Source organism: Eumetopias jubatus, unplaced genomic scaffold, assembly GCF_037043125.1.
Source record: "Eumetopias jubatus isolate StellerSeaLion01/CBP00866 unplaced genomic scaffold, mEumJub1_p1.0 scaffold_8, whole genome shotgun sequence".
Lineage (NCBI taxonomy): Eukaryota > Metazoa > Chordata > Mammalia > Carnivora > Otariidae > Eumetopias > Eumetopias jubatus.
Window position 1 is genome coordinate 32,031,901 of NW_028274814.1, and position 21,391 is coordinate 32,053,291.

Here is a 21,391-nt window from a genome sequence, read left to right on the forward strand (position 1 = left end):
GAGCGAGGTGAGAGTGAACCTCTGGATTTCAAAAAATGAACAGAGGTCAAAAATGAACCAGACAAAGGATAGGGAAGGGGGGAAAGGGAAGACAATGGAGGGGGAGTATTGCTCTGGGGCCTTTTGCATCTATGTAGGAGTGGATCAAGCCATTGGATTCTGGCAGATTTGAGGAAAGGGCCACCTGTAAGGTAGGCCCTGGGAGAAGGATACGGAAATCAGACAGACCAGGACCTGACTTCCCTAACTTACTTACACCCTGGGGACTAAGGTTCCACACTCAAAAAAGAAGCATCACTATAGCACCTTCCTTACAGCACGGTGGTAAACATTAAATGGGGTATTTTGTGTAAAGCATGAAGACATAAGCTACATAAATGCCCATCCTTCCTACCTACGCATCTGCATTTCCTGCCCCACTTTCCCTTCACCTTGAGCAATATGGAGAGTCAGTGCTGAGTTTCTCGGTTTCCAGGAGAAACTATTTCCAATTAAGCAACAAGAACCGAGTATCTCTTTTGAACTTAGGTTCATGTTAAGAATTAAGGAAATGTCTTTTCCTTCTATCCTGTAGGAATTTATAAACTCAAGCTCTGCAACAAGACAGGAGAGTAATAATGAATCAAATGGTTTTATTATACATTGCTAAATATTGAGGAACAAAGAGTATATTAAATAGTATACAGAATCGTCCATAAAAACCAAAGTCACATGAAAAGAGAAAAATGTTGAACAAGATAGTTTATAGTGCATTGTTAAATGTAGGGGAATAAAGAGTCCATGGAGTATTACATATAACAGGAAGTTGATGTCTCAAGAAAGATGAAATTTGTGTGGGTTGGAGTCACCCAGGTAGGATTTCATATCATCCACTTGGTATCGTTCATTCATCTGTTTGCTCTCCAGCTGTGTCAAGGTTGTACAGAGGGTAGTTATGGGTGAGGGGAGCTGGGAACAGTGGATAACGCCATGGGATCAGAGCCCTAGGCTCAGTGCAGGCGGTCTGGGAACTGCTTGACCCCAGAAGGAGCCCATACTCTGGGGAACCAGAGAGACAATGATAAGGATGGGGAGGTCTGTTCTTCCGACTCTGAGTTATAGACCTACTAACGTACTGTTGACTTCCACCATTCACCCCCACATCCGTCACTTAGTCTTCTGACTGAGCACTTTTTCCCAAGGAAGACTGAGCAAGAGAGATTTTCAGTACCCTATGCAAAACTCTCTAACATTAGGAGAAATTCAAAACACATATGCCGTGGGAAGAGTGACATCATATCCCGTACAATCATTAAAAGAAGCAAAATTCAATTGATATAAAATGGTTATACCACTTATCAAGGCATATGTATATATGTGTACACATGTGTGTATGTACATATATGTATAGCAAGTATCATCCACCGGCCCAGTGTTCGTTATTGGAAAGAGACCCACCAGAGCCGTCCTCAGGTCATAGGCCACCACCAGCTCCCGTGGGTAGGAGGTTTCTGTTCTTTCTCTGGAACATCTGATCCGTGAGCGCTCTGACCCCTTCCTGCAGTTGTGTTGTGCATCGTGTCATTACTCCCCTTCTGGTCCGTCAGGTAGTTCTCCAGCCAGGATGCTCAGGTTCCCACGACTGTGCTCTGCAGTTGTGGATGTCAACCCCCTCCACCCACATGGGGGACATCGCGTTTAGAGCAACTAATGTATTTCAACAGGGGCAAATGGAGGGTCCTCAACTATAAATAGAGCAAAAATTGAAGAAAATGAGGAGGAACCCAGGGCCTGTGATGGGCCGTCTTATGGCAGAGAGAGGTGGGGTCTTGGGCGGATGTGTAGCAAATTCCAGGCCGGCTTCATCTCTATCCTCATCACTTCATGGCCCGGTTCATAGCCAACCAGTACTAAGCTGTGTCCAAGGGAAAGCTTTCTCTCCAGATACTGTTTTTGCTAGATAATTATAATAATGAAGACAATAATTACCAAAGACTCTGTAACATTTTAACATTGTTATATGTAAACTACCAATTATTGATCGGGTAAAGGCGGGCTGGTAAGGGTGCCATGGATGATGTGATCCGAAATGAAGTTGCTTAACAACATACCCTGACTCCGGGCAGATCTCAGTAGGCGAATCCCAGGGCCCCAGTGACCCCCTGGAGCGTGCACTGTTCATATTTCTCCACAACTGCCTTCATGCATACTGCCTACCCTGAAGGGGAAAAATAATTACAACTTAGAGCAGTTATTCAACTAATCACAGAATCACAGGTTCGGAGGGACCTTGAAAGGCTGTCCGGTTTCCTCTCTGGCCCCCAGACTGCATTGTATTAGACACGTCCAAGATAAACTGGTTCCCTCTTGACCCAACATGATAAACTATCCGTCACGATAAACACTTCTGAACAAAAACTCTGCGGCTCCCCCTAGTTCCACGCAAACCCTTTCTTCCACCTCTCACTTTTTAAATTTTTAATCCAGATACTTCTTGTGTCTTAAACAGAATCATAGCCTCAGAGAATTCTTTGTCAAAATTTGGTGATAGTCTTTCCTACTACATTTTAATGCAACATCCTCTTACTTTATTGTCAGACCCAGGGAGGGTTTTGTCCATTGCTTCTTGCTCACCACTCCACACATTTGCAGCTATTACTATGTCTCTCTGTGTCCACATACAACATTATTTTATGACAAAGAACAGTATTTACAAAGTGTTGTTAAGTGAAAAAGTGAGGTCATATTTCTGAGGGGAAAATAGCAATAAAGGGGAAAACAAGACAGTTGAATAATTATAACCTAGCACAGAGAAGGAAGACTAGAAGTATGATGCATGCGAATGTTAATAGTTACTGTTTCTGGATCCTTGAAGTAAGAGCTCAGGCAAAGTATCCTGTTAGTCTTTCCCAATATTTTGAAAGCTCTGAGCATATTTTTGAGTTACAGCATGACTGTTGTAATAATGAAAAAATATATATAATAAAAATGAATAAAGAGATTTATTAAAGTCAAAGACCAGAGAAGCCATTAGAGCCTGAGTTCAAACATGGGGGTGGGAGGCTGATTCCAAATCATTGGGTCTGTAGTATCTGAGCCAAGTGCTCACAGGCTTGCCAAGGGAGGAGAGGAGGTGTGCCAGCTGACCTTCTCTCACTGAATGAGCAAATCTCTCCATTTCCAAACTTCCTATGGGGATCAAAATTACCACCTAAATGACCAAACAGCTCAATGTGTGTTAATATCAAAAGATCTAATTTTAGCCAACAGGATTACTTTTGGCAATCAATAGGGCTATGATTAAGGTTTTATTTGATGAGGGAAGAATGAGTAATTGTGGCTATATCTTTACTAGGACCCATTTGCCCTTGTATAATTACAAATCTTTCTAACAAATTGCTACTTCCGAAGTGAATACAAGCTTAACTTAAGTCTTTGGCCATCTGAATTCAAGAATTCCTAACATAATATGGCTATGTACTAGAGAGAATTTTTGGCTCAAATTGATCCAGTGTCTGAATCTCAGATGATTTTCCACTAAAGGGATACTCTTAAATTTAGTTTCTCACCCTCCTTCCACAATGCCCTCCAAAAAGCAGAGGGGAAATATTTGTCCCCTGTCCATTTGTCCATTGTCCATGGCCAACCTCAAGCTACCATGGTGACATCATGGACCTAAGAACTGGAAAGAAATGTGCACAATTGGCCCTCATGAGTTGGGGTGACCTCTAAGCACATCACCATGCGTAATTCCAAGGCCATTCCCAAGAATTTCCTGAATTTCGGGCGCCTGGGTGGCTCAGTTGTTAAGTGTCTGCCTTCAGCTGACGCCATGATCCCAGGGTCCTGGAATCGAGCCCCACATCGGGCTCCCTGCTCCGTGGGGAGCCTGCTTCTCCCTCTCCCACTACCCCCTGCTTGTGTTCCCTCTCTCGCTGTGTCTCTCTCTCTGTTAAATAAATAAATAAAATCTTTAAAAAAAAAAGAATTTCCTGAATTTCAACCTGTCTATGAAAACAGAAGAGCTCTGTGTAATTAAAAATCATATTACAAACCAAGGAAGATCTGAATAAGTGGCAAACCATGCTGTGTTCAGGGATCAGAAGATTCAACCTAGTAAAGATACCGTGTTGCCCCCACATGGTCTCTGCAATTCCTAATCTCCACACAATGCTGTGTAGATACAGAAAAGTTTATTCTAAAACTGACATGGAAAGATAAACTAGAACAGCTAAGACAATTTTGAGGAAGAATGAAGCCATGCACATCACTCTGATTCAAGACTCCCTAACCAGCTGCAGAACCGGTGTCGTGTGGGTGGAGGGACAGACACAGGCACCAATGGCACAGAGTAAAGAGCCAACGGTAGATCCACACAGACAATCCAAAGCAACTTAATGGAGGAAAGATAGTTTTTCTTTCTTTTTTTTTTAAGCTTTTATTTAAATTCCAATTAACTAGAGCACCTAGGTGGCTCAGTTAGTTAAACACCCAACTCTTGATTTCAGCTCAAGTCATGTTCTCAGGATCATGAGATTAAGCCACGTGTTGGGCTCTGCTTGAGAGTCTCTCTCTTCCTCTCCTTCTGCCCCTCCCCCTGCTCAAGTGTGCACTCAATCTCTCTCTCTGTCTCTTTCAAAAAAAAAGAAAAAAAGTAGGGACAATCTTCAGGATCTAGGTCTGGGCACAGAGTTCTTAGGCCTGGCTAGTACAGCATGAAGCCCCACCCCAAAATTAATAAAGTGGATTTCATCAGAATTAAAAATTTTCACACTGTGAAAATTCCTGTGAAGAGCATGAAAAGACAAGCCTCAGGCTGGGGGATACAATTTGCAAACCACATACCTGAGAGAGGACTTGTATCCAAAATGTCTGAAGAATTCTCAAATCTCCGCAATAAAAACACAAGTGACCCAGTTGGGAATCGGGCAAAGACATAAACAGCAGATACTGGTAGCAAATAGGTATGAAATGATGCTCAACACCATCAGCCTTTGGAGGTGTGCAAACTGAAAAGCACAGTGCGATGTCACTCCCCGTGACCCAGTAGGACACCGAAAATAACAGGCAGGGGTAGCACCACGTGCTGGCATGGAGGCAGACACTGGGTCCGTCACTTGTTGCTGGTGGAAGGACCATGATGTGACTACTCCAGGAGGTGGTCTGGCAGGGTTTTGTAACACGAAACACACTTCCCTATAAACCAGCAATCTTACTCTTGGACATCTACCCTGGAGAAATCAAAACTTATGTGCACCAAAAAACTAACAAACAAACAAACAAAAAAACAAACCTGTGCATGAATGCTCATAGCAGTTTTCTCCATAATAGAAAAAGCATCTAGAAACAACCCCAATTTTTTTTTCGGTGGGTGAAACGTCACCCAACTATGGTTTGTCCTAGGATGGAATGCTGTTTAGCAATAAAAAGGAACAAACTTTGTAATACATACAGCAACTTGGATGGACACTAAGACATTATGCTTGGTGGAAAATGGGTACCATCCTGTATGGTTCCATTTCTGAAGCATTCTTTAAATGGCCCTAAAGATGAAGAACAGGTTGGTGGGACAGGGGTGGGGCTGTGGTGTGGGACAAAGGAGCAGCTTGAGAGAGCTATTCTGTGAGGAGGATGAAAAGACTCTGCATTTTGATCAGGGAGGTACTTACAGAAATCCATTCCAGGGATAAAGCTACATGGGCCCTCCCCGCCCCATACACACACACGCATGCACACATGTGAAAAATGGGGAGCATTGTATAAAGTCTGCATGGTCTGGTTCCCAGCAATGCGCCGTGCCAGTATCCTGGTTTTGAACTTGAACTGCACTCTTGTTAAGACTATGTCATGGGGGGAAGGTGGGTCAAGGGGACCTGAGACTCTCCAAAACTATTTTTACAACTTCCTCTTACTCTATAATTATTCCTGAATACAAAGTATAAAAATTAATCATGTTAGAAGCAACACATGGGAACAGCCACGGGAATGACACCAATAGTGCCTATAAAAGTTAATCAGATCAAAGATAATTATTCCTCTGCCCCAACCCTCTCATTTCACAACCTCAAAGTTTATTAAAGGTTAAAAACAAGGAAATCCCACCGTTTGTGACAACATAAATGGACCTGGAGGATTATAATGCTAAGTGACATAAGCCAGATGCAGAAACACTAACACTGCAGGAGCTCATTTCTATGTGGGATCTAAACCAAACTCACAGGAGCAGAGAGGAGAATGGTGGTTGCCAGGGTCTGGGGTGGGGGCATGCGGACACGCTGGTCAGAGGGCACAAACTTCCAGTTACCAGGTAATAAGTTCGGGACCTAATGTCCTGCATGGTGACTCTAGTTAACGCACTGAGTGAGTACTTGAAGATCTTAGACGGACTCTTCTCATAACACACACACACACACACACACACACACACAGAAATGGTAACTATGTGCGGTGATGGGTGTGTTAATTATATTGATGGTGGTGATCATGTCCCAGTATATGCAAATATCAAATATCACGTCTTACACCTTAAAAACACACAATTGTATATGTCAGTGATATCTCAATAAAGCTGTTAAACAAAATCAAAAAGAGAATTTTAAGAGAGAAAATAATTTAGTTTATTTACAAAACACAGATAAGTAACTTTTATTTTCAGGAGGAGTGGAAGAGATGGCTTCACAGTGAATTCTTTGCATAGGGTCTAACTCGTCTGTCTTAAGTGACCCTTCTGGGAAAATACTTTGGTCACTTATTTTACTTTTGATGCACTCCAAGTCTGCAACTGGGACTAAATTATTAACCGAAACTCTCCCCGTGTCTCAGGGCATGCCCTTTTCTACCTGGGCGGCGGCTCTGAGCAGAGAGGACCCGAGATGGGAGGGTCCAGAGGACAGTGAGTGCGGGGCTGGGTGGGTCCCCAGAGCCCCCTGCCCTCACCCCTGCCTGAGCTGAGAGCCGGGAGCAGGAAGAGCAGGAAGAGAGGAGACTGCAGAGAACCACAATGGAGGGGACACCCCTTCCCTTCTGCTGGAAGGCTGGAAGGCTGTTCCTTCCCAGCCTCTCTGCTCTGTTCCTGCGGGGGGCGAGGAGGGGGGCACGCTCCCTGCCCTGGGGCACCACATCCTGTGACTCTGAACAGCATCTCCCCTCCCTCTGCATCCTGCCATTGTGCTGGCAGCTGCTAAATCAGATGAATAAATAACCTGATTCAGAAATGGGACGCACTTGGCAAGGGGCAAATGGTATATTTTTCACTAAGTGTGAAAATATTGTCAAGGCTACAAATATTTTTCAAGTGGAGACCAGTTGCAGAAATAGCATGTAGATAACACCCAGAGACCCTCTCCTGAAATGTGTTCTGAAAACCAGCTCTTTCTTTCCCTTCGGTGAGCGTAAACTATGTCATTATCTATAACACTCCTGAAGTCATCTGGGAAGGAACTGGGGAAATGTCCTTCTTCGCTCACTGTGTGAAGGAGAGAGACCACCAGATGGAAACAGCAATGAAACGCCAACTCAGAGAGGGGAATTCCCTTTAATTTTGGAAGAAAGGGTGATACAGGAGAAATGTCTTAGATCTAAATTTTTATCTTCCGAACTGTGGCTTTCTGGAGGGAAGCGTCCGTGATCCTTCAATGGGTAATAACAAAGCAGACTCACTCTGATCTATGGGCAACTGCATCCCCAGCCCCCTCAGAGTCCCCGTGTGACACATCCCAGCACAGTGTGCAAGGGCATAATTACCTTCTGTGCAAGTCGGTCCTTGGAAATTCAGTTGACGCCGAGCATAGAGCACCACCAGACAGCCATATGGCGCTCCCTCTCCCACAGTGATATTTTTATTCAGAAATTGCTGTGCAGGCCCTGATTTTTGGCTGCTGGATTCCCAAATCTGCCACGTGAGGACTCCTTGCTCACGGTTGCATCTTAGGAGCTGCCTTTGGATTCAGGGAAAAAATGATTCATAATTGAACCAAAGAGATTCTCTTAATGAACTTGCCCCAGGGGGATATCAAGCTCTTTTTATGAGCAAATTTAATGAATCATAATGAATTTCATCATATGAAACGATGAGGATACACCATAAAGGAGCCAGGAAGTAAACCAGTCTAGACTCAAATGAGAAGAAGCATAGGGAACTATTTGATAGGAATTCATGGGCAGGGAATGATAATAGGTGAGTGCCCATATGGATTTTGAATATTAAGAAGGGGGTATAAAAATACAACATACGTGGTCTCTAAAGTAATTCTCAACAACAAAAATGATTCTACATATAAATTATTTATGGTACTTTTCTATAAGAGCTCTTAAAGCTTGTTTTCACACTTTGTTTTGTAAAGAAAAGAATTCCTTCCTTGTAAGACTCTATTCAAATAACCACTTGATGGCGTGTCCATTTCCCAGCTGTCCTATACCATGAGTCTTCAAATGTGTGAGCTCCCCCAGCCCTGAGCTCTGGAGGAGCAGTCTGATGGCAGAGAGAGTGCCATCAGACTAAATCAGAAAGAAAGCCCTAAAGCCAAGGGCACACAAAAGGCAGCCCTCCCCTGGAGGAACTCACCATCCAGGGAGGAGACCGACAAGTTTGCAATCACACAGCCCCTTTTTGTAAGTTGCGGTGATGGGAAGACATGGAGGGAGTGCCTGCTGCCCGGTGGAAACAGACAGGCATTATGGAAATTATACTTGATCTAAAACGTGATGGGTGATGTTTGTCCACCAGATAAACCCCTGCATCTTTCTCCGTCCTGTGCTTGCCCGGGGGAGCTCAGCCATGTGGCTTCTGGTGGAGCCCCCAGGGAAGGCAGGGGCAGAAGATCTGGGGGTGGGAGGAGGAGGTTGTGGGGTGCTGGCACCCATGTTCCCCCACAGTGTTGACCCCGTGCTTCCCCGCCGCTTGTCGGCCACCTCACCCTCTCCACACGTCACTACGTGGCCCCTCCATGACACATCCCTTAGTTACACAGCGTTCGTGGGCTCCCGTCCCACGAGATGGGTGAGGCGTGCACAGGACTCATCAAGATAGAGCAGGGGCTCCCTGTGCCGGGCAGTGGGAGGAATTCAAGGGGGGAGCACTCGGCTCTTGCTGAGGCTTCAAGCAGTTGCACTGGCCTGGGACACGGAACAAAACGGGGCCCAGGAAGGCCGGTGGAGACACAGAGCTGGCTCAGTGTGGATGAGGGTGCTGTGCTCCCAGCAGGGGTCAGGAGCCTACCCTAAAGGCTGGAGGCCGGTTACAGAGAGGACCAGGGGAGCAGCTGTTCCAGGAAACAATCTTTGGGATAAGCTGCAGACAGGCTGTCTGCTAACTCCAGGCTCCTCCATTTTCCACCACATGAAACTGGGGAAATGTGTTGCTGCCACCCATGAAGCCACCCACGACCTTGATGGAGAAGCGTTTGGATGAATGCCGCTGACCCAGTCTCAGCGGGCGCAGACCGAGCTGTCGGCAACATCCTTGTGATGCCTTGTTCTGGCAACTGCAGGGCATGCCATAAATAAAAATAGAACTTAGAAAAAGGGCACTAGAGAAACGTGGTGGCTGGTGTGTTGAATATAGGAATGCTGCAGAACGAAACACAATTCAGTGAGACTATCGTTGTGTTAATATTCAGTGCATGTAGTGAATCCCTTACTGTATTCAAAACAGTGATAATCTTTGTTAAAAAGAAAAACAGCAACACTTTCTGTCAGCCTCATGAAACCAATGTTGAACAAGCTTTAAAGGACATAGATTTGAGGGATGCAAGACTATTGGCTTAGTGGGGCACTTGCCTGTCTCACCCCAGTCCTGCAGAGAGATACAGGGAACGCAATGGAATGTTCGAAGAAGTGCATGGACCAGACCGAATCTCTCTTCTAGGGAGACTGTCGTGGCTCCCTGAGGAGACCGGCTTGGATTTCGGTGGGACGGCGAGGACATGGGCCTGGGGGCAGCGGGGAGGCCGTTGACCACACCCTGATGGTAGCCAAATGCAGGTGGACACAGCGGCGACAAGGAGTGCACAGGGAGAGCCACACGGTCATGCTACCGGAATTGGCCACCCGCCGGCCGCGGGAGGGAAGGACTCACAGAGCCCCAGGACACCCCAGGTTCTGGTGTGAGCAGCTGGAGTGGGGTGGGGGGCCGGCATCAGAGCCAACTCCTGAGGAGAGGCCAGCGGAGGGCCCTCGCCCTCTGACACCTGATGTTCCACAATATGAAAACTCTACTCTCTGGGAGAAACAGGGAGATGGGATATTTTTATTTAGATAGCCCAACTACAAACATTTCGGTCTCTTGGATGTGTTACTTCTGTGCGGACATTTGGGACATAGATGGTTATTTTTACGCTGTATCTGCTTCCCGTCATTTATACGCCTAGAAGCACCGAATGCTGCCACCATTCCATACCACGCACCTTCCATGACAAAGGAGAAACCTACAACAGAGCTTACGCGTCCTTGGATAATGGGATCAGAGATGGAAAAGCCGCGCTGTCCACGGTGAAATAAGGACAACAGAGCAAATATGAAAAACAGGAAGTATCTGGTCGAGGCATCAGCACTGTAGGTGCCCCAGGTGTTGACAAGAAGGCAAAGTCAGCTTTGTTGAAAAGAATAGCAAACCGCCAAAGCCCCAAACACAATACACAGCTGCAGAACTGAACACAAACAAAGAGGGTTTTGCTATTCCTATTATTCTGGAATATAAGAAACTCAACAGGAACTCAAGGCAGAGGATGTGCGGTTCTTCCTCCTCGCAAAGTGGGATAATTTGTCTCCAAGATTTTTATTTATCTATCTTCCACAGTATAGAAGGGGAAGAAGCAAGAGAACTTTAGAACTTTTTAAGTTGGCTCGTTTCCTTGGGAAGAGACATGGCTTTTTTTCAATTTGTGTGGTAAAAGACACATCACCTAAATTCATCATCCTAACCACTCTTGAGTGTACAGTTCAAGAGTGTTCACTAACAGGGCATCATTGTACAACACATCTGCAGAAACTTTCCTCTTGCAAAACTGAAGCTCTGAACCCATCAAACAACACCTCCCAATTTTTTCCCCACTCTGGCCCCTGGCATCCACTATGCTACTTTCTGTTTCTATGATTTTTTTTTCCTGTGGCTGGCTTATTTCACTCAGCATAAAATCCTCAAAGATATTATATCCATGTTGTAGAATGTGCCAGAATCTCTTTCCTTTTTAAGGCTGAGTAATATCCCGTTGTATGGATAGACCACATTTCCTCATAATGTTTACACCTTACATGACCAGGGTCCATTTATCAAAGCTGAGAAATTAACATTTGTACAGAACTCTAATCTGCACCCTTGAGGACCTCATCATTTTTTCTTCTGATGTTCTTTCGATGTTCCAGAGAGGGGCCTGGTCACCACAGGCGTTCACTCGTTGGGTCTCCTTTGATTTGTGATGATTTCTCATCAGACCTCCCCTGTTTTTGACGACCTTAACAGTTTGGGGGAGTACTGGTCAGGGGTTTTGTAAGACGTCCCACAGTTTGGGTTTGTCTGCTGTTTTCTTACTGGACTGAGGTTTTGGTTTGGAGAAGGATCCCTCAGAGGTGCAGAGCCCTCCTCATCACGCAAAATTTGGGGCACAGGGCATTGACTCTGCTGATGAGTGGTGCTGGCAACCTTGTTGAGGTGAGGGGAGCGCGGGTCGCCTTTCTCCTGTGAGTCTCTGTGTCCCCTTCTCCATACTCTATTCACTAGAGTCGCTGCAGGCCGCCCACCCTCCAGGGGGTGATCAGGCTCCACCTCCTGCAGATGACGTCAGGTGTTTGGGGACAAATGTTAGAATCGCCACAGTATTTAATAACTACTTGAAGGGGAGATACTTGCAACTATGCAAATATCCTGTTTCTCCTTAAAGTTTTTCCCCACCGCCTTGAGCGTTCATTAGTGCATCCCTGCTGTGATTGTCACTCTAGGGTCCAATGGTGATTTTTTTATTTTCCTCATTCCTTCTGCATTTGCTGTGTGGAATCTGCTATTTGAAGGTAAGCCTGACCACCGTACAAAAGAGTGTGTAACTACTTGCCCAAGTGAATCATGACAGTCTTGCTATAGCGTAAATACGAGATGTTGCAGATGAAATCCAGAGGCTGGGCTTGATATGACTGTCCCCACCATCCATAAGTCCTGATCTCCATGGACAATAAATAACAAAATAACAAGGGAAGGGTAGAGGCTTGAGCATATGAAACAGCTTAGTCTAGGAAGAAAGGAAAGGAGGGAGGAAGGGGCTGGGAGAGCAGGGGAGAAAGAGAAAAACCCATTTCCTGTCTTACCTCCACTTCTGTATTTGGGATACCAAGTAGGAGCACACAATTAGAAGGGTTCCACGGCACAAACATATCTGAGCACCATGGTACTCGACCATCTGGCCCCCGCAGAGGGACACACATTCTCCTATCTTTCACTGCCTTGTTGAGATGCCAGTATTTTGTTCTACCGAATGCTGTTGGGTGTGTCCCTTCTCAGAGCTGCCACTTCTCGGTGTCGTCTGTCTTTTTGTGATGCTTGGACCAACCCATTTCCAAGCTTGGCAAACTTCTTTAGTTTCCCAACCTGAACATTTCTGAGGAAAGTAATTTAGATCGCTATGTTAGCAAAGCACATTTGCTCCACGTGAGTAGTGTCTGTGTGTGAGCCTCGGACACTTCCTCTGTGCTACTCAACAGGTGGACATTGTCCTCAAGGGTATTTTCCATAAGCACCAAGACTTGATAAGACAAATGACCTGGGTGTTGGGGGTTTTTTTTGTTTGTTTGTGTTTGTTTGTTTGTTTGTTTTACCAATTTACAAGAGTCTAAGTTTAGGCATAAATTGTTCTAGAAAATACAAAACGTAGGAATTATCTAGATATACTTAATTTCTGTATAATTTATAAAAAACGCATTTTCTACATCTTTGGTGTGAGCTACTCAGAAGGTGAAACAATTACTAAAAATTAAATCTACAGTAAACTATGCAGAACTCAATTTGACATTTAGGAGTTACTTAATTTCCATAAAAGCAGAATCATTTTTTTAAAAGATATAAAAAAATAGTGATTTATGGGTTCCCTAAGTACAATTTGAATATCTCTTTGACTTGACTTCTTAAAATGGGACTTCCTGTTTTCTTTGTTAGAAAGGGCAGATAATACTATTCTGGAGGACGGTTTGAATGTTTTAATAAGTTAAAGATTCTCTGATTAAAATGAAATTCAAAAGGACTTTTGAATCTGAAATTTAGAAGTCGTAATTCTGACAATTATAGATTTAAAAACTCATTCTAAACTCTGGATCTTCCTGAGCTGTCAAAACTTGCTTGGAACGCCTGGGTGGTTCAGTTGGTTAAATGTCCAACTCTTGATTTCAGCTGGGGTCATGATCTCAGGGTTGTGGGATAGAGTCCCGTATCAGGCTCCGCATTGGGCGTGGAGCCTGCTTAAGAGTCTCTCTCTCCTGCTGCTCCTCACCCCACCTCCCCAGCCCTCTCTCCCTCTCTTGGAAGACAAACAAACAACAAAAACAAGAAAACAACTTGCTTTATTTGTTTCTTTATATTTGAACTCAATAAATTAGAAACCCTCATACTGAAAAGAAAGTCCTATTTAATTGGTTTAAACAAAAACCCAACTTTTGAAATACAGAGATAACAGCTAAATTTCACCTTATCACTTAAAAACTGTATTTAGGGTTAAATACATAAATTATTGGAGTCTTTGTTTCTTAATCTATAAAGCAGAGCCCATAGAAACCACCCACAGAGTTACCATGAGGATTAAAATCTATTAAATTCTATATACATCATATTTAAATTTACATATTTTATAACGTATAAGTATCTATATCTATATTTATATATTCAACAATATTTAAATCTCTGTCACTCATAGCCTTGGAATCTATTCTGCAATATGATCTAACTGGATTTATTTTTATCTTTCATTTATGCAACAGGTACTTTTATATCATTGTACATCAACAAAGTTGTCTCATTAAACACACTTGTATAGATGCATCCATTTCTATGGGTACCTAACCTATAATGTTCCAGGCACTGTTCTAGATGCGTGAGACACACCACTGAGCAAAAGAAAGGAAATCTGTTATCTCACAGAGCTTACATGCTAATGGGGGAGATGGTCAATAGATAACAAATATGATAAGGAAATTACATCATATGGTGGAAAGCATTAGTTGGTACAGAAAACAAAACTAGAGGGGTTCCAGCCTGCTTGCAACCCTCCCTCCTGACTGGGCACTGAGGATGTCAAACCCCGGCATCAAATGCAGAGGGTCCTTCACCAGCACCCACCATTAGTAAGCTGCTAGCCTGAAACAAATCCCTACTGGTTCTGATTTTCTGGTTGAAGCATGACAAGCTTGAGGCTCTGGAGATCCTAAGAGTTTTATGACTTGGTCTTTGCTATAGACTGAATGTTTGTGTCCCCCAAATGCACCCGCTGACACCTAGCCCTCAAGGTGACGGTGTTAGGAGGTGGGGTCTTTGGGAGGTGATGAAGTCGTGAGGGGGGAGCCCCCACGAATAGAGTAGTGCCCTTATAAGAGAGCCCCCAGGGAGCCCCTCACCATTTCCCACCATGTGAGGACAGCGTGAGAAGACACCATGTGTGGACCAGGAAAGAGGTTCTCACCAGACACTGAATCTGCTGATACCTTCATCTTGGACTTCCAGCCTCCAGAGCTGTGGACAACAAAGTCTGTTGTTAATAAGACCCCCAGTCTGTCCATGTCGATGCATATGGTGGGTATTCACCCTTTCTGATGGCTGAGTAATATTCCATTGTATATATGGACCTATGCTAAGTGAAATAAGTCAAGCAGAGAAAGACAATCATATGGTTTCACTTATTTTGGAACATACGGAGTAGCCTGGAGGACATTAGGAGAAGGAAGGAAAACTGAAGGGGGATAAATCAGAGGGGGAAAAAAACATGAGAGACTATGGGCTCTGAGAAACAAACTGAGGGTTCTAGAGGGGAAGGGGGGATGGGTTAGCCCAGTGATGGGTATTAAGGAGGGCACGTGCTGCATGGAGCACTGGGTGTTATACAAAAACAATGGATCGTGGATCACTACATCAAGAACTAATGGTGTATTGTATGGTGACTAACATAACAGAATAAAAAAAAAGAAATGGTCCATTAAAGAAAGTCTTATTAATCATTAAAAAAATAAGATCCCCAGTCTAAACAGCCTAAGACTGTTTATCAGCCTAAACAGACTAAGATATCCAATGATACTTAAAACCTGTATATTTTATCATGAAGATTGACCCAAAGATCATTAAAATCTAAACAGTGGAGCTTGCAATCACTTATGTGTGATTTGTTTCCTCACATATATTGCATGCTCCTTGAAGTCAAGCACTAAGCCTTCTACATGGATTGGAATCTCTCGATAACGCTGCTCAGAGGCCATAAGATCAGAGGAATTCACAAACACTGTGCAATTTCCCAGGTGAAGACTAGCAATGGATCAGCCACCCCATAGAGGGAAGGCCTCACTCGAAGGTTTGACTCATGATGCACACCCCCGGCTCACAGCAGGTGGGAAGGGGACGTTCCTGCAGCAGGTTACTCTCAGATGGCTCCCGGCTCTCGGTCGCCGGCTTCATGTCTGTCCAGGGCTTTCCCTCAGCCACGGGGGACACCCCAGTTAAGCTGCTTTAAGTCTCCCCTGACAGCAGCGTGAACCACGTTCCAGGAGGAAGGCCCTTAGAGGAGGAGCAGGGCAGTGCTTGCCAAAGTCCTGGAGTTTTCCTCTGCTCGCTCCCCAGACCGGCAGTGCAGCCTCCCCGTGCGAGGCTCCGAGGAAGCTGCTTGCAAAGCCCCAGCTCCTTGCTCATTGGGCAAAAATAGACCAGCATCATATGGCTTAGGGATTCATTTCCAGAGTCTGCCTATTCCTTTCTGGAGACATAAATTGGGTTCTTTTCAGTCATGTTAAGAGGTACCTAATTGCATAATTCATTCCACTCAGACTTTTCTACCTTTAACAATTCTGCCCTTATTGAAAGCAAAAGCCAATTTCACCACGATTGAGCTAACACAGTGTTTTGTGCAAACACGACCCCTTTATCAGAGAAGATCAAAGTCATTATTTCTAACACACTTCCCTGACAACCAGCAAAGTAGGTGGGTGGTGAGCATTACTATTGGGAGCAGAGGGCAGAGGCAAGGTGAGGTGCAGATGAAAATAGCACTCATTACTGACTCCCGGATCCTTCTCTTTCACCTTTTTTCTCCGAATCCCTCCCTTCCCTCCTTCTTCTTGCCTGGATATATGCACATCTGAAAAGTGTGATGAATGAGTGTGTACTTCTGCAGACAACAACAGCGGGCATGATGTGTCCACCAGAAATATAACCTGTGGATCCCAGGTTCCCACCTCCTTCACTGGGTGCTGCATTAAAACTCTGCAAGTGATGACCTTGGTGAAGCTACTGATTGTTTGCTCATTGTCTCAGTGCTCAGGCCGCCATAACAAAATACCGTACATGGGGGCTTAAATAGTAGACATTTCCTTCTCGTGGTTCTGGAGATGGGTAGCCCAAGGTCTAGGTGCTCACAGGGATGGCTTCTGGCCAGGAATTCCTTATTGGCTTTAGATGGCTGACTTCTCCCTGTATCTTTTCTTATAAGGGCACTAATCCCGTCACGAGGACCTCAGGTAATTCTAATTAGCTCCCATGGGTCTCATCTCCGAACACCATCCCACTGGGGAGTTAAAGCTTCAACCCTTGATTTTTGAGTGGGACATGATTCAGTGCATAGCACTCATCTTCCTACTTTAGAAAGAAAATGTGGGGTTGGGTTCATCTTAGTTCCCAGTGCCACTCCTAGACTCCTCTGCCCCTGTGGGGACACCTGCTCCTCCAACAGCATGGCTCCCGGCTCCATCCACTCCTGCATCTCCACGGCCCGTGTCCGTCAGGGACTCCCCCCCTCCTCCTCCATTCCTCTTCCTATAGTCACGCTCCCTACTCCAAGTGCAGCCGTGACTTTGAATGACTTCTGCTTTCTTGACTCCTCCCCATCCAGCCCTCAGAAACCCTTCATCTCTCCCACTTTGCAATAAATAAAATTAAAATCTCTCCCGGCGCTGTGCTCTCTGAAACCTACCTCACTTCTCCTGCCCACATCTGAATGTATTCACAGCATCTCACACACTTGCTTCTCTGTTCTCGTCATCCACTCAGCTGTCTGCAAGTTGTAGGCTTAGCAGCTGTCCTGACCACAGCACACGGCAGCTCCTACCAAGGCCAGCACCAAAGACCTCTGAGCCCATAAGCCACCACCCTGTCTCCCGTGTCTTGCATCGTGCCTGGTGCCTAGTCAGGATTCTATAAGTATTTGCTGAGTGAATGCACACACCTCTCTGAAGAGGTTTAAGTATTAAGAACAGTATAGCTTTCATCATTTCTATTATTTCCCCTTAGAAAAGTTAGGTTGATGTATTCATTCATGCATGAATTCATTTTTTCACTCACTCAACAGACACTGGCTGGCTCTCTCTTGTGTGTTGCTCTCCCATTAGATGCTGAGAAATAAAATGAGTAAAAGCAGCCCCTGTTCAAAAGGATACTTGCTGGGGGACAGAAGTATGCTGAAAGATTGTACAAAACATTGTGTTTAAATATGTAACTGGGGGCGCCTGGGTGGCTCAGCTGGTTAAGCGTCTGCCTTCAGCTCCAGGTCATGATCCCAGGGTCCTGGGTTCAAGGCCCGCAACGGGCTCCCTGCTCAGCGGGGAGTCTGCTTCTCCCTCTCCCTCTGCTGCTCCCCCAGTTTATACGTGTGTGCGCGCTCTCTCTCTCTCTCTCAGATAAATAAATAAAAAATCTTTAAATAAATAAATAAATATGTAACTGATATATACTTCTAAACTATTGCCATCCTTCATGATGCCAGTGGGTAAATAGAGAGGATATAGCAGCAGGAGGGACTTCTAAAATGAGGAATTTCTAAGATACTAAGTTTCTGGGATAGTTATCCTACCTCTTGTAAAGGGACAGGGACCTGCTCATATTGCAAATTCCTCAAGAGGGTAGAGACCCTCTGGATCTCATAGACCCAGACTGGATTAAGCCTTGTGTGTCCTGAGCTATTCAAATACAATGTAATATATTTTTATTTATTCTTCAAGTTGAACATGAACATGAAACAGGAAGTTTCCACACTTGCCACTGAAAATTGTTACCTATGCCACAAAGCACAGTGGTCTGGTTGCCTACACTTCAGACTTTCTACATGGCCATTTTTTCTGCTGATCTCCAATAATGAAGCTGTACCATATTCTATAGTGATTTTTAAAAATAAAAAGGTAGTATCAAAATAAGAAAAATTCTGTATCAAGGATGCCAACATTTATAATGACCAGGTTTGGCAACCAGTATACAGCTTAGAATATAGACAGTTAGCAGTTCAACGATATCAAAATAAGCCTTCACGATCACAAGCTATTTTCTGACACTTCAAATATTCTTTTTTGTTATTCACTCTTGGAACGAAATTTCAGTCTTTATGCCTAGTTATGCAATGGGTCATGGTATCCAGAATTTCACAAGGGGAACAAAAATTATAACAATCTTCCCAGAAATTATCTTTTTATTGTTTTAGAGAGGTGGGAGGGGCAGAGGGAAAGAGAGAATCTCAGCCAGACTCCACACTGAGCACAGAACCCAATGAGATCAAAAAACAGAAGGAGGATGCAACTCTCCTCCAGGAAAAGGTGCCATGAAATCAAATAGCACTAGGGCATCATCACCATACATGACCGAAGAACCACGTTTTAGCGTTCGTATCAGCAGCTCTGGGTTGTTCTATAATAAGGAACCACCTACCTGTGAACATTCCTTATTCCAGAGTAAGATGCGTAATGGACGGTAAGTTGCTGATCCTTTTTCAGACTTTCATTTCCCCCTCTAGTGGGTAGCATAGCTTGAGCTGAAGATGCATCTATCACTAGAATTCAGACATGTCTGAGGAGCAGCCCAACCCGAAGCCGAATGACATGAAGGGCTGCAATGACTTGCAAGAAAAAACTCATCCCATTGCCAAAGGGACAGAGAACAAGTGGCTTGTGTGAGGGACCAAACCTCCAGTTATTAAGTGAGGAGCAGGACATCAGCTGGGTTTATATTTTGCCCAGTGCCTCTGTGAAGGTAGAGGCTATCAGGAGAAACTTAAAAAGATGTTTCAATAAAAACTCTTAACATTCAAGTCCATCCAGATCTCTGTAGTCTTTAGATACTAATGTGAGTGATGGAATGTAATAACTTAAATTTTACTGGTTTGACCTAAGCTTCCAGCCTACTTCAGGTTACTTCTAGAAGTCTCTGGGGTGCTCCCCTAAACTCACCGACTTTGCTGTCACTTCCCCGTCCAAGCCTCTGTCTGATGGCCGCTGCTGGAAAAGTCACAGGAGGACAGTGCCCGGTCCTACCCATGCTCCTGGTCCCGAGGTGTTTGTGGTACCGCTGTGGTCTGTGCCAAAACGCTCTTCCTAGATGCCCCCCAACAGTGCCAGCCCTTAAGGTGCTGTATACTGTAGGCTACACACTGTTCTCTTCAAAAGAGGAAGTCATGCCCTTCACCCTCTTTCTTTCGCCATGGGCTCCCATGCAGCTAAACTAACTCCTGCTGAGTCTTCTCTCTGCACAGGGTATCAGCCAGAGTCTATGAGACAAAGTAAAAAATTGCATCGTGCAAACATCCTCATTCTAATGGCTCCCTGGATGCCCAGATATAAAGTTCTGGACAAGTCCTTCACTCCAAGCAATTAACTTGCAAAAATAGACATTTGAGAGCTGCCCTGTCTTATCAACTCACCAGCAAGCTCAGACATGCCTGCAACCTAGTGTAAGCATAAGGAAGGCATTTTCCTTTACTCTGTAAGATGTTGGGGGTGAAAGCTCTCTGGTGTGCATGCAAAGAGCACTGGAATTAGAGTAAAGCAGCTCTGCTTCTTACTCTCTGTGTCACTTGGGGTGAGATAAATAATCTCTCTGAGCCTCACTTTCCTAATCTGCAAATTAACAGCAGCAACAATAGTTTGGGACTTTACTTAAGTGAGGATTAAATGTGATGATACATATGAATATGCATATATTAAACCCCATAAATGTTAACTATTTTGCTGCATTGATATCCAGTAATAAAGTATAACTTGCAAAAACAGGGAAGTAGGATTCCCACGCTTTGTCATGGAATCTTGAGCATCCTTGGTCTCCTGATGGCTGGGGATATGTGCCCATCATAGGGCATGCAGGTTCCCACTTGGCCATGGGCCTCTCAGCGAATGGGGATGCCCAGGGTGAGGCAAATATGCTTGTGGGCAGAGCGGTGCCAAGTGACAGAGAGAGTCAGCCAAAAGGAGTAAAGAAACAGCAGATGCCACAAAGCAGCCGAGCCGACCTAAGAGCTGGCCAGCACTGTTGATGGGCACACGTCTAACAATCTAGAAATGCTTGGGATGAGCTTTGTAGAGCGTCAATCTTCCATGCAGGTCCAGGAGCCAGTGAATTTGGGTACAGAGATGAGGAGACCTTGAAAAACATGGAAATACCACCATTTCTGCAACTTTCAAAGTAGCCAGCTCACTACTGGAAGAGTCAGAATGATGATTATCAGTATTAGATATTGTACATGAAAAAACTAAATCATAGACCACGTCTAGAAGTGCGGGGCTGTAGGGATCAGCAGGATCATAAAGCCAAGTGTCAATACTGGTAGAGGGTCTTCTTACCGAAGTCCACAGAGATGTTTATGTGCAGCACATAAGTGTTTATGATGCACACATCAAGGAGCAGGCATTCGGAACTGGCTCCACTGAAGGATGACGTTTCATCTGACAGCTTTAACTCGACTTTGACTTTGCTCCCTTTTCTCTTTCTTATCAACCTCCTTCCACCGCTTTCTCTGTCCGTCCCTGCCTTTCTTCTTCTTTCTTGGTACCTCCGTCTCATAAAATTGTTCAATATTTTCTCCTGGAACGTGTAAGAAATCAATAGAAGCTCTCTGCCTTTCATTTATTTATTCTCAGCCTTTTATTAGTCAGTGGATGAGATCAACAAATAGAAAATGGACAATAGTGAAAATTGCAAAATTGCACATGAAGAAGTTATTTTGGCTGAAAACAAACAGAAGGATCAAATTCCAAAAAATCTGAAAGCTTGACAAGTGACTTACAGGAAAATAGAACTACCTCCTCAAAAATTGAGCTTGCACAGAACATTGATAATACGGAAATGTTAATCAGTAAAATTTGATACGGACGAAAAGTTGATCAGTGAGTAACTTTTAACAAATATTTAAATGGAAAAAATAGCAAGTAAAGTAATTTCATGAAAAATAAATGTTTTTATTTAAATGTTACACAAAGTTTAGAAACG

The 21,391-nt window shown here is 44.4% G+C and overlaps 1 long non-coding RNA gene across 2 annotated transcripts; it reads right to left on the reverse strand.

The window, feature by feature from the left end:
• Positions 1–688: 688 nt before the first annotated feature.
• On the reverse strand, positions 689–19,551 carry LOC114217689 (uncharacterized). 2 transcript variants are annotated; one of them, XR_003611022.2, is made up of 3 exons: positions 19,360–19,551; positions 2,091–2,197; positions 689–1,935 (listed from the first exon to the last, which is right to left on the reverse strand). It is a non-coding gene; the product is annotated as an uncharacterized LOC114217689 (long non-coding RNA). The 2 variants fall into 2 exon arrangements; XR_003611021.2 differs by lacking the exon at positions 19,360–19,551 and adding an exon at positions 7,723–8,129.
• Positions 19,552–21,391: the final 1,840 nt, after the last annotated feature.